A 15,301-nucleotide genomic window follows, 5' to 3' on the forward strand; every position below is an offset into this window, starting at 1 on the left:
AAAAGAGGATCAAGGTGCTGGGGATGTATATATATATATATATATATATATATCGGAAAATAGCTGGTGCATGGAAGACGTAGTCGACATCCAGATTTCCAAAAAACACTCGCTGACACGGACCTGTGGTAAGTGCTTGATTTAATTAAATCGTGAGGCTGTCGTCATAACGTTTCAGCTCCGTGGAGCCTTGATCACATGACAACGTCAGTACATTACAAAGACCAATAAATAGCCAGAATTCAGGGTTCAAAGTGCATCAGTTGATACCAGGTGACTTGCGTCTTTCATAGAAATAAAGAAAACACTGTTACATTTACATGTTCAAGTGCAATATAGCGTTAATGGCTTAATCCCCATAAAAAGCATAGAATGCAAGAATGTGCAAATTGTCGCAATATTACATGATAATAAATATATAAGACAATAAATAGATAAATAGGTTCTAAAAAATATTATAAAACATATACAATCTATTAAAATTCTTTGCTTGAACATCCCCCGTGTTGGTGAAGGTGTATTCAACAATTATGGCTTAAATGCCTGAGCGTAAATTGCCTCTAGTCCCAACTGTAAGCAGACTATTTAGACCATATAATAAATATTATATTATAGTATGATCTTGATATTTGACATAAATGCCAATTGTATCATAAGGCTAAAAATGTAAACTTCCAATTGAGTGTAAGTTGGGGCTATCCTGTCTCTATTGCAATGGGGCAGAGCCTTGTGTATATAGATCCATTCGTATCAACTACACATGTGTCAGACGGTCTCACTTGGTATGCATCAGGGCTGAACTGGTATCATAGGTAAAACAAAAAATAAGTGTGTGCACAAGTGGTGAAGGAATAAATTTGAAAAGTGACCAAACAAGATGTGCCTCATCCAACGAATCTGTGTGTCTATAAATAGTTGGATAAGAATCACTACAAATAAAGATAAAAGCACAAGGGAAATCATGATCGTAGATATATATATCTCCTATGCTGGGGGTATCTGTGAGAGGTGTTATTCGCTTGAACCGCTGGGCGTGATACAGGTCGTATGCATGACCCCATGGCGTGTTATAGGGTGTAAAATATATAACAGCTGCTCACGTACAAAGAGAATCAGTCATCTGAAAGGGAATACCAGCCTAAATCACTATAGCACTTCTGAGTATAAAAACTTGGTTCCCACCACTCACATATTCCAGAAGAACAAAGTACAGTTACATTAGCGATCATCTCCTCATGCCATAGAAAACCTGAACTTACTAACATTGACAAAAAGATGCCATAACAATACCAACAATTTACTACAATACATCAAAGAAAAGAAATCAATTGCCTGACACGTTCTGTTAGTTTAAGATGGTATCCCGAGATACATGTCACCACTGGCCCACCTGCAACATTTGAAGGTACTGTTACTGACTACCACACTAGGAGCGGTCAACTTGCATATAAACTGCTCATCACTCTGTGTCTGTCAGTGATCTGCAATGCAATACTTGCACGCAGCCTGAAGCCAAAAGATGCAGTATGGATGCATGCCTCCAGTGCTCCTACCTAGAAGGGCTTCTTGTTGGTTTAAGGTAGGCTAAAACTGCGGCATGGTTGTATCTCGCTTGTCTTTCTGTTGGTTTAGCATAGGGCAGTACTGCAGCCTAGATGCACTTAGTAGGGCTTTCAGTTGGTTTAGCATAGGCCAGCACTGCAACCTGGATATACCTAGCTTGGCTTGCTGTTAGTTTTGCATGGGACAATGAGAGCAGGAGCCATGCGTACCTCATAGAGCTTCCTGTTGGTTTAGGGTAGGCTAACACTGCAGCCTGGACCTCCCTAGTAGGGCTTCCTATTGGTTTAGCAAAGGCCAACACTGTAGCCTAGGTGTGTCCATCATGGGCTGCTACCATGCAGAACTTCATAAAGGTTCAGAGTAGGCCAACGTTGCACCAACATTCTTCCTTGCCATACTGTGCCAGTAGACATTTTCTTTAATTGTTGAACTCTATAATGGTTATGTGAACGATGTCCATCTAATATACTGCCTTCGTCAGTCTAAGTCAGCCGGAGCCTTGGTGACGGATATTTGAATCATGTTGAAGAAACAGTCTAGTATAAGCAGTATAGTTGGGGATGGGGGACTGGATTTGGGGTGTGTCCCTTTTTGAATTTTCAGACTAATAACAATTACATGAGGCACAGACGTCTGGCCATTAAATGTAGGACTGGTGAGCTCATGGGAAGACACATTTCATCATTCCTTTACGCGACCTGAGTTGCCAACTTGGAATTGGTATGCAGTGAAAAGTAAAAGGAGTAAAAATTATTTACAGGAACTGAACAAAAACAATTAGTATAACAATCAAGTAGCATGGCTACATACTGAAGCCTGTAGATGGATACCAAAAATAAACCAGCATTTGCAATGCAATAGGTCTTGCATTTACAAAACTCTTGTAAATGCGAGACCTTTTGCATTGCAAATGCATGTTTGTAAAAGCGGCCATGTGGTGCTTTCACTTTAATGTTGGCCGCGCCCCTTTCCTTAGATGAGCCATGCCTAAAGAAAGGGGTGCGCAGCTATTAAAGTGAAAGCGCGGTATGGAGCGCTTTTACAAAAAAAAATAACTTTTTTGTTTGTGAACTTGACAAACAAATGCTTATTTTCTTTTTATTAAAGCGCCTAATGCCGCGGTTTCACTTTAATTACGGCAGCGCAGCTCGTCTAAGGAAAGAGCCTCGTCCGCCATTAAAGTGAAAGTGCAGAATGGTACAGTTTTAAAAATAAAAGTTAATAATTTGAAAAAAAAAAATGAACAAAAACACTAGCCTGCTGTAAGCGCTGCAAATAAACCAAAGGCACTGTATGAGCATGGTGTTCCGTGTTATGAAAAAAAATGATTTAAAGCTATGGGGGAAGAGCGTGTCCTGCCTGCAACAGCAGTCAGGAGAAAACCATTTAAGCAAATAGTGCTCAGAGGCTGTAATTAAAGCCTTCCAAGTAACAACATATGTAACAGGGGGTGTCCCCACGGGAGGTTACAAAATGAGACAAGGCGGTACTAAGGTGGGACTACTAAGCCTATTGACCAATGAAAAGCCACAGTTTCCAAAGGACAATGACACAAGCCAATGAAAATTATGGGTGGAGGGTGGGCAGAGCTTCAAGTCCATACCTGAATATAGCATGCCTCGCAGAGCAGCACATGCGGTGCCCAGGCTTGTACTAAAAAGCAGACTGCATATTAAAGTAGTAGCTAGGCAGTAGTAAATAATTTACTAAAACACTAAATAAGGTAAAACGTTTTTTTTTTTTTAAATAACGTGGTACAGCAGTATTGTAATGCACTTAGCCACATACTTCACCTTGGCATTAAATGACAGGGGACAAGAGAGGGGGAGCACCAGCCCCTAAGGGAAGCAGGTAACAAAACAAAAAAAAACACACAGCAATGAGATGTAAAGAAGCAGGGGAACAGAAATGTGGGGGTTCATGGAATAATCTGAGAGTTTGAACAATAACAAACAACACGGGGATGGGGAAGTAGCAGAGGGCGCTCAGTTTAGACGGTCACCACTGCATAACGGCAAGATACATGGAGTCATTGTCCAGATCTGGAGCTCCATGACGGTGGAGCCTTCCTGCAGCAAATGCAGGAGGTGGCTGGCACCTATCAACATTTGTGTGTTTCTGCATCAAAAAGGTAGAGAGCTCAGGTCATAGGACTTTACGATATGTATAAAATCTGTCTTTGGGAAGCGGGAGAGACACGGAGCCGGGGTGGGTAGGGGTAGGGTTTGGGGGGGTGGGACGGGGGTTTCTTCCTGGGGGGTTTGGTTTTTATTTATGGGTGGGTCTGGTTTCGGAGGGGGAGGGTTTTGTTGTGGGGTAGTTACGTTTGACTAAATGATTCTTCAGCTGCGCGCTCGTGGCCTGCAAGCATTAAGCGGTTGTGCAAAACGTTGGTTTATTGCAGGCATGTGTGTATCGGTGTTCGACCGATGTATGTTCTCTGGCTGAATAATCAATAAACATATTTAAAACTAAAATCTGTCTCCTCACATCACTCAAGTCAGTTTCTGTACTGAGAGAAGACAGCTCATGACTGACTATCAAGGATCTTAGATTGAAGGAGATTTCCATCACTCCCCACAAGTTGTTTCAGAGGCTGTCACCCATTGCTCACACGACAATTGTCGCTGTGCAGCTCTTGCCCTTTGCGGGGGCATTGCTGGTATTTCACTCTAGCACAAGGCATGTTATGCTAGGTCTCTTGCAGGTGGTCTTTTGTTAAACTTGAACTCTACAACTCATGGGTTTATATTTGAGACTTAACCTGTTTAGCTATTCTTCAAGGAGACGTAATTTGGATGACCTACGCAAAGTAAGAATAAACGCAATACATGCCAGAAGAGTTTGACCTTCTTTTGGCCTAATTGGGGTGCTTGGTGGTGCAGGTTCGTTTACTGTGTCAGTGCAGAAGTAAATATGGAAGCCCCGACACTAAACCCAAGGTGAAGATAGAATTTGTAATTGAATTTTAAGGAAAAACAAAGTAGACAAAGGGCAGCAAGTTGTAGTTTGTGTAATAGGCCTATTGACTAGATGGGGTTGTATTGTGGCACTAACAGTTATTGCCCATGTCTTGTCAAACTTTCAGGAATGCCTTGATGAGATCAAAACAACACCAATTTGCATCGCACTAACTTAGAGCACCTCGCCTCACAGACTACTGATTCTAGCTGACAGCTTGATTGTATTCAACCCTACATCGGCTGCGGGCAATTTGCCATTCCAATTGGCAATTCCATTCGATGAAGCTTTGACTTCCAACTACACAGCCCGTCGTTGTGTCAACCACCCAATACTGGAACCACAAACATGCCATATGGCTGGACAAGCCATAGAATCATTCAAGAGCCATCTTTCAGGTTCTCATACTGCCACAAGTGTGGGAAGCTCTTTTCATGCCATCACAGCTGTAAACATCATACGAACTGTGCTGTGGCAGACGTACCTCAGATTATCACTGGCACATTGGAGATTCTAGAAGGCCTCACAAAGATCGTGGTTGGCACAGTTGGGTTGACGTTCTGCCAGACCAAGACACCTACTGACCTTTCAGTAATTTGAAATAATCATCTCAGTGACAAAAATTGATTCTGCACTCCACCCAGCTTGCAGTAACAGAGATTCTACATACAGAAATTAGCAATTAGAGAATATTTCTAGACCTGGTCGGTGTATATTAGTTTTCATTTCTACGACACAATGGTGCTGTTTTGCCTAAGTTTTCTAGAGAAACAGTGCAAGAGACAAAAGTTACATTGACCACATATGAGAGAAGGCTAGATTTCATTATCATTATGAGGTAATACTACAGTCAGCAGTACTGTCAATTTTTCCCTGAATTGTCCACCGGTGCGGATCCCCTGCATTTGAACCTTACAATCTAAAATCCCATTCTGATTACAGCCCTGCCAATCACTAGACTGTGAACATCTCCATGGCCACAAAACCCTACCTTCTTTGAGACCGGTCTTATATAAGAATGTCCCATCCCACGCATCATCTTCCTCATCCTCAACCTAATCCGCACAGGGTGTCCACTGACATGTAATGAGTAGATGGAGGAGCTTATTTATGCGTTTTTATATAGCGCATACTTTACATGCACTACTGGGACAGGCAAAGAGGGGCCCATGCAAGTGTGCACCATGCCTCTCCCTGTCTGTTCCCTCCACATGGCTGGGCTCCCAGGAGGCAGTGTCTGAAGCAGAAGGGACACACCTGGATCCGCAGTGAGGGGCGAGCATCACCTTCTCAGGGCTTTAGGCACAAAGTGGTCAAGAAACAGAAGGCGGCTTGTGTTGTGCGTAACCTCAGATGTTCTGCCCACAGCCATTGCTTTTGGAGCAATCTGTAACTCACTACGAGTAACTGTTGTACATATAAGTAGTGATACCTACTTCCAGGTTCCTCTTTTTCCTTATATAATTTCCTTTGTTCTATTGTAAAGCGCTCTGACACCTCTGATCTAAGGAGATAAAATATACCTTTTCTTAGTCTTGTCATATATTTCCTGAAAGTCACTAAGCCTGATAATCCTTCATCCTCAGTTCTGTGGGGGTCCATAGGTTCATTAAAGAAAATCTGTAAAATCCTGTTCCTATCAAGATTTTTCAGATGAACTAAATTGGGATGTTTAGTCCATTCAGTTTTTGTTGTAATGTGTTTTGTCGATCTCCCCCTCAACATTGGTATAGTGACTTGTATGATAACAGATTTTGTTTGGTCTAGAATATGTCGCTCTGTATTACAGGTCAAGCAATGGGTGATTTCTTAGATCTGTGATCTTTCAAGGGTTGTTTGACGGGTCTTATCGTCACACCTACATAAGATCATGTTCAGGGACATATTATGGCATATATGCAGTGAGAAGTATTGCATGACCCATAATTGTGTAATTTGGTTCCCTTCCCACCAGAATATAGACGCGTTTATCATATCACCTTTTTGGAGTGGACCCACCAGGCAAAGTTCAGGGTCTCCAGGAGCTCGCGCAACTGATTGGAGGAGGCGTATCACAAAGATTGTGGGAGAAGAGTGGAGCGTATCGATAGAAGGGAAATCAAGAAAGCAAAACAAACAGCTCTTGATTTCTTGACCCTCTTTCCCCTCCATTACAATGTGATCCCATGATAAAGGAATCTTAAGTGACAGAGAAACCACAAACAGGGAAGTGGAGGGACTGTTTCAAAGTTTCACTTTTCCCAGATAAAGCAAGGATGGAGGCGGTGGAAGATACGGTGCAAGATGATCGATTTTTCATTTTTGTTAACCTGATTGCACACACTGACATACACTATCATGTCATACTACAATGAAAATCTGTAACACCTCTTGAGCTCTGTACCTCCATGGAGAATTATATTTACCCCCTACGAAAGGTTTTTGGATCCCAGCATGAGATGTGGTCTTCTCCCCTCGCACTTCGACTCTAGCCAACCCCTTTGGCCAGTTCAATTGTGGTTTTGCAGAATTGTACAAGGCTACAGTTCTGATACCTGCCAGTGATGCACAGTGGTGCATATCAGCATGCAGTAGTCCCATGTCTGCACACTGCTTATATGCTTACATACATATACTAGTCTTGATGTTGGTGCCTAATGGCCCCATGTGTCATCCGCATAAGACGGCTGGTTCATTGCTGGTGCTTATTTTCTCCCTTTTATCAGTTCCTACCACAGCCCCAGTCAGCGCAACACCAGTGAAGTGTCAACCCTGAGAGGTTTCCATCCCTTTATCCGTGCGGTGCCACTCAGTATTGTCCCACCAATGTCCATGTTTGCCCAGTTTCTACCTTTCAGTCGTATTGTCATTTCTCATTTTCAGAAAGTCACAGAAAAGTAATTATTTGTCCCGTTGCGACATTACCCCAATGTAGAAGTTCTTCCTATTCATACAGTGCCATAATAATGAATGTATTCGTCCAGTCTGTACCATGAAACTTTAAGGCACATATTTACAAAGTTTTATGAATGGCACAGTGATGCCTGCTTTTACACTGTGTTCACAATGATTCAGTAGTGCGGGCATTTGTCCAATTTCTGAAGTGACACAGTCTTTCTCATGTTTGTTCTGTTTCCCCAGTAATGTAGCACTGCACACATTTGTCAAGTTTCGACAGTGCTACAATTCACTTTCTACAGGATTTCCAGTGAGGCCCGTAAATAAACTTGTTTACCGTGTCGGCAAGCGCTTTAGTAAGTATTATATAAGTGCTGCAATACAATACAGTACCATACTTTCTGCAATGCTTGTGATGTTGCCATAACGCCGCAAGAAGAAAGGTACCTTCCTGATTTTTCATAGTGCTGACACAATGCAGCTTTCAGCAACTTTAACCCACTAAGCCACACTTCTCTACTTTTACAAAGCTCGGTAATTCCCACATTTGCACAGTTTTTTTTGTTTACATATGTGGGCTTCAGCACTAGGGTAGATATTAAAAAAAATCAGGGGCAAACACTGAGAAACCACTGCAACAAATTTAACACAAAAAAAAAGACTTTAGATACAACTTGCATTCTCATAATACAATTTATTTGTCAACAAGAAATGCAGGTGATCTTGGCTCATCTAATTAAGAAGAGGAACGTGCGGTCCCTCTTGCCCATGCCGAAGTAAGACTGATGGATTGTTACAACCATGTCATTGATTCAAGAGAGATTTCAAGGATTCAGATTTAAGGAATTATATTAAAGATCTCCTAGAATTTGACCTGATATAAACCTGGGATTGCATACAGGTTAGGAACAGTTACTAATCGGGCCAGAATATAATTCTGTATATTTTCTTATCATTAAATGGGCAGTGCTATTAGGACATTATGTTTCAGTGCAATCAATGAAGTAGTTAATTTAATGAATAAGAGCTTTTAGAATTATATATATATATATATATGGTGATATTTGACAGTGGCATAAGTACCCGGATTCACTCCATGTTAAATCACTGGGCGATATTTTAGAGATATTAAAAGGGGCTGGCATTCGTCAGAGATCTAGAAGCACCATTTTACAAGATTCAGAGATTCAATCCAAGCTGCATGCATTACTCTTCAGGATGGATACTATACTGTGCTCCTGTCGATCTGACACAACACCACTGAATTTACTGAGACGACTACCCAAGAAGTCAAAATTACAACACTGGTGACTGGATGGGCACCATGTGGCTTTAGCCATATTTCGAGACACACTGGCATAGATTTTTATCTTCTTTAGTATTTGCCTCCCGCACTGTATTCCACCAGTTTGCACCAGCGCCACGCAGCAACAGCGGTACGTGGCATTTACAAACCCTCAAAAAAAAAAAAAAAAAACAATTAATCATGTTGGGCCACTTTCACACTGCAAGAAAAGTGACTGGTTGAAGACAGGCAGCTCAGAGTCACTCCAAAAACTGAGAAAGCCGACTAGGCCCTACAGAACTCCCACCTGTGACCTGCATGTTCCACAAAAGTCACATCAGTAGACATGACCTTGACATCTTACCTGCACTTGAAATGCTACAGTAGAGAACATATGAGGCGACACTGGATTTATTTAGACATAGATCTTTCCCACTCACCAAACAAGCAGCAACATGTTTTTGGGCTGAGGGACACTAGGGGGACGCCACAGAAGGTAGCGATTTCCAAGAAGAGGAGGCAGGTGTGTACACCCAGTGGTCCCACCACACTGATACCCTTGGTTCAACATTCATACAGACCGCAGTTACGCAGCAACAAAGCACAGATGCATGCCAAACTTGGGGCGCTGCATTGAAGGATGCACCGATGTGACAGATTTAATAAACACATATAGTGGCACTCTTCAAAGATGTCTTGCCTCGAAGCGCTTCTTGGTGGGGTCTGCCATACAGATAATGTCGCCACGAGTCTGAAAACTGTACTACATTATAAATCCCTATTTCCAGAAGCATATCACCACAGTATACATTATTTGATAGGAATGTGGATTGAATTAAGGTATATGTTAACAAATTCAGGGGCATATTAACAAGCGGCAGCGATAATTATCGCTGGCCGCTCTCAGCGAGAAAAATGTTAATGCTGGCTATCGCAGGAAATTATCGCCATGCTAGCGTTGTATTTACAACGCATAGCTCAATGGCGATAATTTCCCAGCGATAGCGATGTTTTCCATGGAACATCGCTGGCTTTCCAGCGATGTTCCATAGAAAACTGCGATAACCTTGCTGATAGGACCCTGTGGTCGTATCAGCATAATCCACCCCCAATGGTAAGTACAGCTAAGTCTGCATTTTAGCAGACGTTAGTTTTTGGAGAAAACAGCTGTTTTCTCCAAAAACTAACGTCTGCTAAAATGCGTGGGCAGCCTTGTAAATATCGCGATGTGTACATCAGTGATATTTACAAGGTTGTTCTGCCCAGTGACGCCCACTTTGCATCTCATTAGAGATGCAAAGGGAGGCGTCGGGTAAAAGGGTGCTAACATGCACTAATGCATGTTATCACCCTCTTGTAAATAGGGCGATATTTTTATATCCGCTTTTTTGGCTTTAAAAGCCAAAAAAGCGGAGATAAAGCCCTTGTAAATATGCCCCTATGTTCAAGGGCCCCATGAATCGATGGTCTTCTTTAATCAATATTGATCGTCCACACAAACCAGCATCCCTCGATAAAAATAATTTAAAGGGCAAGCAGGATTTCCTACAGGGGGTTTAATTAGTTTCATTTGCTGGCCGCCAAAGATGCGGAAGCACAGGACTTTCTAGAATGAATTAATCGGTGTTGGACACTCACATGGGCTGCTTCTTGGGGAGCTGTGCACAACCACGCAATGATAAGACACACCACTCCCCCATTCAGAAGCAAAGATGCAAGAGCACCGCGTCACGTGCGACACCTACAACCACATGAGGCGAGGTTGCATTTTTCATTTTGGGATTTTTAACCCATACTTTTAAACAGCGGTCTAAGGGGCATATTTACAAGGCGGCGCTAGAAAATTATCGCCGCTTTGGCGGCCGTTTTTGGCCGAAAAGCGGCGATAATTTTATCGCCTAATTAGCAAGGTCACGCTAACGCGTGAAACCTTGCATTAGCGCTCCTATTCTTAACGCCCAGCTTTGCATCTCTAATGAGATGCAAAGTGGGCGTTCCTGACCGGACATGAGAAATGTCGCTAAGCGACATTTCTCCTATCATCAAGCCCCACGCTATGAAGCATAGCGGCAGGAAATTTAGCGATAATCCCTGTTATCGCTACTTTCCTTATGCCTGCTTCAGGACTGACTTAGCCATGCTATCCTATGGAAGGTGGATATCATGCCTAAGTTTGTGAGTCCCTATCAACAAGCTAACGCCACATTTCGTATGATTATCGCTGGGTTTCCAGCGATAATCTCACGTTAGGCTGTTAGCGCTAGGATTTTTATCGCTTTTGAGATAAGCGTTGCTAATAGCTCGCTCAGTGATAAAAATCCACGCTAGCCGGCGATAATTATCCTAGCGCTAAGTGCGCTTAGCGATAATTATCGCCGGTTGTTGCTGATATGCCCCTAAGTGTTTTTAAAAAAAAAGTATGGGAACTGTGATATCTGGTGTGGGGTGGAGGGGTCAAAAGTATAGGTAAAAAGAAAAAATAGTTTATCAATGGCCGTTCACTTTTAGATAAATGTATATAAAATAGCACACACCATTAAATGGGACAAAATGCAAGTTAAACTGATCAGTGGGAAAATGCAGTATTTTTACGTTAAGAAACATCTATTGGGTAATGCGATCACTGGAGACCTCTGTGTATTCAGAGGGTCAGAGAATTGAATAAGCAATCAGACTGTATTCGTAGAACTTTTTTGTTTGTGTCCATTAAAAGCACGCGCTGCAGAACTGAGCAGATAACACCATTACGTTACCTCTCAAAAAGAATAAATCTTTGTTAATATGAAGGTTCAACCTATACCATCAATTAAAAACAACACTGGCTTTCAAGCAGCCTTTGCATTTCCACATTAAACATTTGCACACATTTACATTTCTTTCAGGTGAGACAGGAGCCTCGTTTCTTGGTTAGTTCTCTGTCCCTCCCTTCATCCACAGCACAGGGGACCCCCACACCCTCCTTTCAGCCAGGGCATCTTAACATTTCCAGGGAGGTTTTCTTTTAACAAGAAGTTGGGGAACAGTTTTTATTAAATTAAAAAAAAAGTAGGAGAACGTCGTTCCCTTCAGATCCCGCCCACTTCGATCTCTGGTTTGCACGTTACAAAGGTAAACAGCAAAGTCCTAAAATGCAACCGACGGCTCACTGTGCCACACATGACATGCAGATATGCATCTGCCTGTGACACGAGGGTGCGCTTCAGCTGGCCCTGGGTTTGCAGTCAAGCGCAATAAGCCAGCATCAATTTGATTATTTTTATGTTTCAGCTTTCCCATTATATGCAAGGGCCTGCCAGTCCCAGGCTGCTGAGTGCCGTGGGCAGTGCAGCCAGACCTGGCTGAAAGGCACCTTCATGACGCGGGTCATGTTAGCAGCCGACTCTCCGGAGCCTGCTATTATTCATGTATGACTGCAGAGCATCCAAGCGCCCCGAAGCAGCCGAAATGCTCAACGTGGGTGCTATTTAAAAACACAGAAATACACAAAGAGAGCATGTTCAGCTGCAGTCCTCAATCAGCCATATCCAAGCAATCCTCCGCCCTGCACCTGCCGGCCTGTCCGGTGCACAGCTGTAATAACGTGTGTATTCGCTCATTTCCCCCTTCCATAGTTAACGAGCATTCAAAACAACTGTTAAACATATACGCGGAAATTTCTCACAGGTAAAGTAGATCGCCAAGTCCTGTTCTTAGCATCTTTGCATTCCTGGACATGAAGTTTTGCGTGAGACAAATAAATCGCAAGACACTTAATGAATGAGAGGACATGAAATCTGGGAAAACCACTAGGTACAGAAGCAGAACCCCAATAAAATAGGAAAAAAGCAACATGAATAATATCCCACATACATTTACATGTGCCCCCGTTAAAGTGCACGTGACAGTGAATAAACACAATATTGTCATTTTATAACAGGCTGTACGCACTGCAATATACGAACACAGAAGCAACAGTATACTGAATGAAAACATATGCAAACAGCAGCCTGCAAAGTGTTGCCCTGTTCGGAGGGGCACCCAGCATCAGCAATAAATAGAACTTTGGAAACTTCACAACAGACGTACGTACACCTATTGTTCTTCACCGATTAGGTGCACAGCATCAACTATCACATCCACCCCAGAAGTACGGGGGGAGGCTTGGCTGGCATGCAACGGGAACATTTAGCTGCTCCAGCAAAGTGCACAGAAAGAACTGCAAAGGAGGAGGCACAGACCTTGTTTTCTTGCTCCCTGGGGCTCTGGGGTCACAGGTAGCCCCACGTCGTCCGGGACATTTTCGTCCGCTCTTGGAAGCTGCTGCAGGAAAGCTCACCGGCAAACTCCGGCCTCTCTCTACCCCATTCAGCAGTTTCCCATTCTCTGGCCGGCTCCTTTCACTCAGGACGAGAGGAGAGTCGGCTCAGGTTTCAGAGCCTGCCTCTGGAAGCGCGGAGGAAATGACGTAACGCCCCTCACTCTTTCTTATGGTTCAGGATGTCACTGCAGAGGAGGGAGAAGAGGAGACCACCCTTGAGGGCTAGGTTGGAAAACAAAGCACCCCTAGCCCTCTAGTGTTGTGCTAAATCGCGCCCCCCTAGCAATTTCCCCAGCTCTTACAGTTCGGCAGTTTTCCGACTGGACCCGAAGACTGCCGAAATGGAGGTGCTGCAGAATTGTTGAGGGTTGTATGACTCATTCTGCTGTGGTAAATCACTCATTAAAATCCATAACTCAGATTAAGATTTCACACCCCTGCGTGGAAAAAGTACACATAGAACCCGTTCAGAAATCTTTCGAGAATGTTAAGGGAGGAGGATGGTACCACGCTGAACTAAAGACTTAAAAAAGAAAAAAAAGAAAACTTGTAAAAGTTCTTCTGAAAGTAAGAGCTGGACACGGGGGAAATGAAGAGTGAGTGCCTGTTACCACATATTTATGTGTTTATTTATGTGTGCATTTTTATATAGCAGGGGCATAACCCAAAGATGCCAGAGCGCGCTATAATAATCATAGATTGTTACAAAAGATCAGAAATGACAAAATAGCACATAAGGCTCAGAGTGTTAACTGCAGCAGTAAACCAGTTGTCAACTGGTGCCAGGTTCCGGGTAGAAATGAAGGTAGCTGGGGGGCGTGGTTAACGCCTTACGAAGATGGCGGCTTTTCCCTGACGCTCCCGGGGTCGGGAGGACAACGCCGATTTTTTCTCGCGTAACTGCGAGTGCGAGGATGCCACAAAGTGAGGACAGGCTGTCTGAGCATCCGGAGCGCCGAAATTTGCAGTCGCTATGTCAGTAAGCTGCATTTAATCCTCTTTAATTCCCTCGGCGGTCCCGTTTTCGGAACGGCCGCCATTTTGTTTTTTCGTCTGAGGAGAATGTAAGCTATTGGCTTGAAGAAACATGCTGCAAAAGTGGTTTTTTGCCCCCCTTGGTTATTATTGCTGATTATCTCTGGCTTTTTCTTCATTTTTTCACCAACTTTTGATAAACTCAATGATGCATCCCTGGAAAATACGGAAGGTGCGTAGTTTGTGCAGCGTTTTCTCCACCGAATCAGCCGCCATTTTATGCATGCACCTCACGAGAGTGTTTTTCTGTGCTGTTCTCCTCAAATAAGACAGTTCTTCCTCACTCATGGTTATTCTTGACGAGTATTTTCGTTTCAGATATTGAAATAGTTTTATGGAACTGCCTCATTTTTTCGGATACGTCATTTCAGTGACTATTTCTTCAATTCCGTTTGAGCACGCGCTTCAATGAGGTTTGCTGATACTTGCTGGATCTGACAGTGATGTTAACCATTTAACTAGTGCTACTCTACTTCTGGACCGCGTCTCTGCCCCTCTCACTTAGACTGTTGGACTTGCCTCCTATGGGGAGAACAAAAGGCTCTCTTGCCAAACACCCTACGCCTAAGCATACCCTCATCAAAAATTCAAGAGTTTTTACTGCCTTCTCCAAACTAGAGGATTCTTTGTTATTATCACAAGACCCCACGGAGAATATGGATCCCTCTCCCTCGCCAGTGCCTGCTGTGAAGTCTGTCACCAAGCGTTTAAAGCATAACCCGCCTTCTCCTCCTAAATCGACCTCGCCTGTTTCCATGGAGACTCTACTGGAAGAAATTAGGGCCCTTCGTCCCTTTATGGAGGAAACAAATAATAAACTACAAGTTCTCACTGACACTTGGGCTCAACTTGACTCACGAATTACTGCAGTTGAAAGTCATATGTCTTCCTTTACAGACACTAACACCAATGTATCTCACCTTCAATCTCAAGTGTCTGCCCTCCAACGCCAAGTCGAGGATCTTGAAAACCGTAATAGGCGGAACAATCTGCGTATCTATGGTCTGGTGGAGGGATCGGAGGGGTCGGATCCTCCTACCTTCTTTAAAACTTTTCTACCCAAGATTCTCCATATGCCGGAAGGCACTGCCCTCAACATTTAACGAGCCCATAGGTTAGGACGTCTCCCATCGAATGCATCTTCTTCACAGAGGCCGAGAGGTGTCATTTTGTACTTTTTGGAGTACACGGATTTGCTAAAGGTTTTGTCAGCGGCTAAATCCTCTCAACGAGTCACCTGGTCCGGCGCCACTTTGTTTTTCGCTCAAGATTATGCCAAGTCC

General features: G+C 43.3%; 1 protein-coding gene across 1 annotated transcript in view; it reads right to left on the reverse strand.

Annotated features, from left to right (window-relative positions):
• PLEKHH1 (pleckstrin homology, MyTH4 and FERM domain containing H1) overlaps nt 1-13,116 on the reverse strand; it is a 380,707-nt gene extending 367,591 nt beyond the window's left edge. Inside the window, exon 1 of the mRNA XM_085627151.1 lies at nt 12,904-13,116. The gene's annotated coding sequence lies outside the window, so the exon portion shown is untranslated. The remainder of the gene's footprint in view (nt 1-12,903) is intronic.
• Between the last annotated feature and the right edge of the window lie 2,185 nt (nt 13,117-15,301).

Source organism: Triturus cristatus, chromosome 9 (assembly GCF_964204655.1).
Source record: "Triturus cristatus chromosome 9, aTriCri1.1, whole genome shotgun sequence".
NCBI classification, from domain to species: Eukaryota; Metazoa; Chordata; class Amphibia; order Caudata; family Salamandridae; genus Triturus; species Triturus cristatus.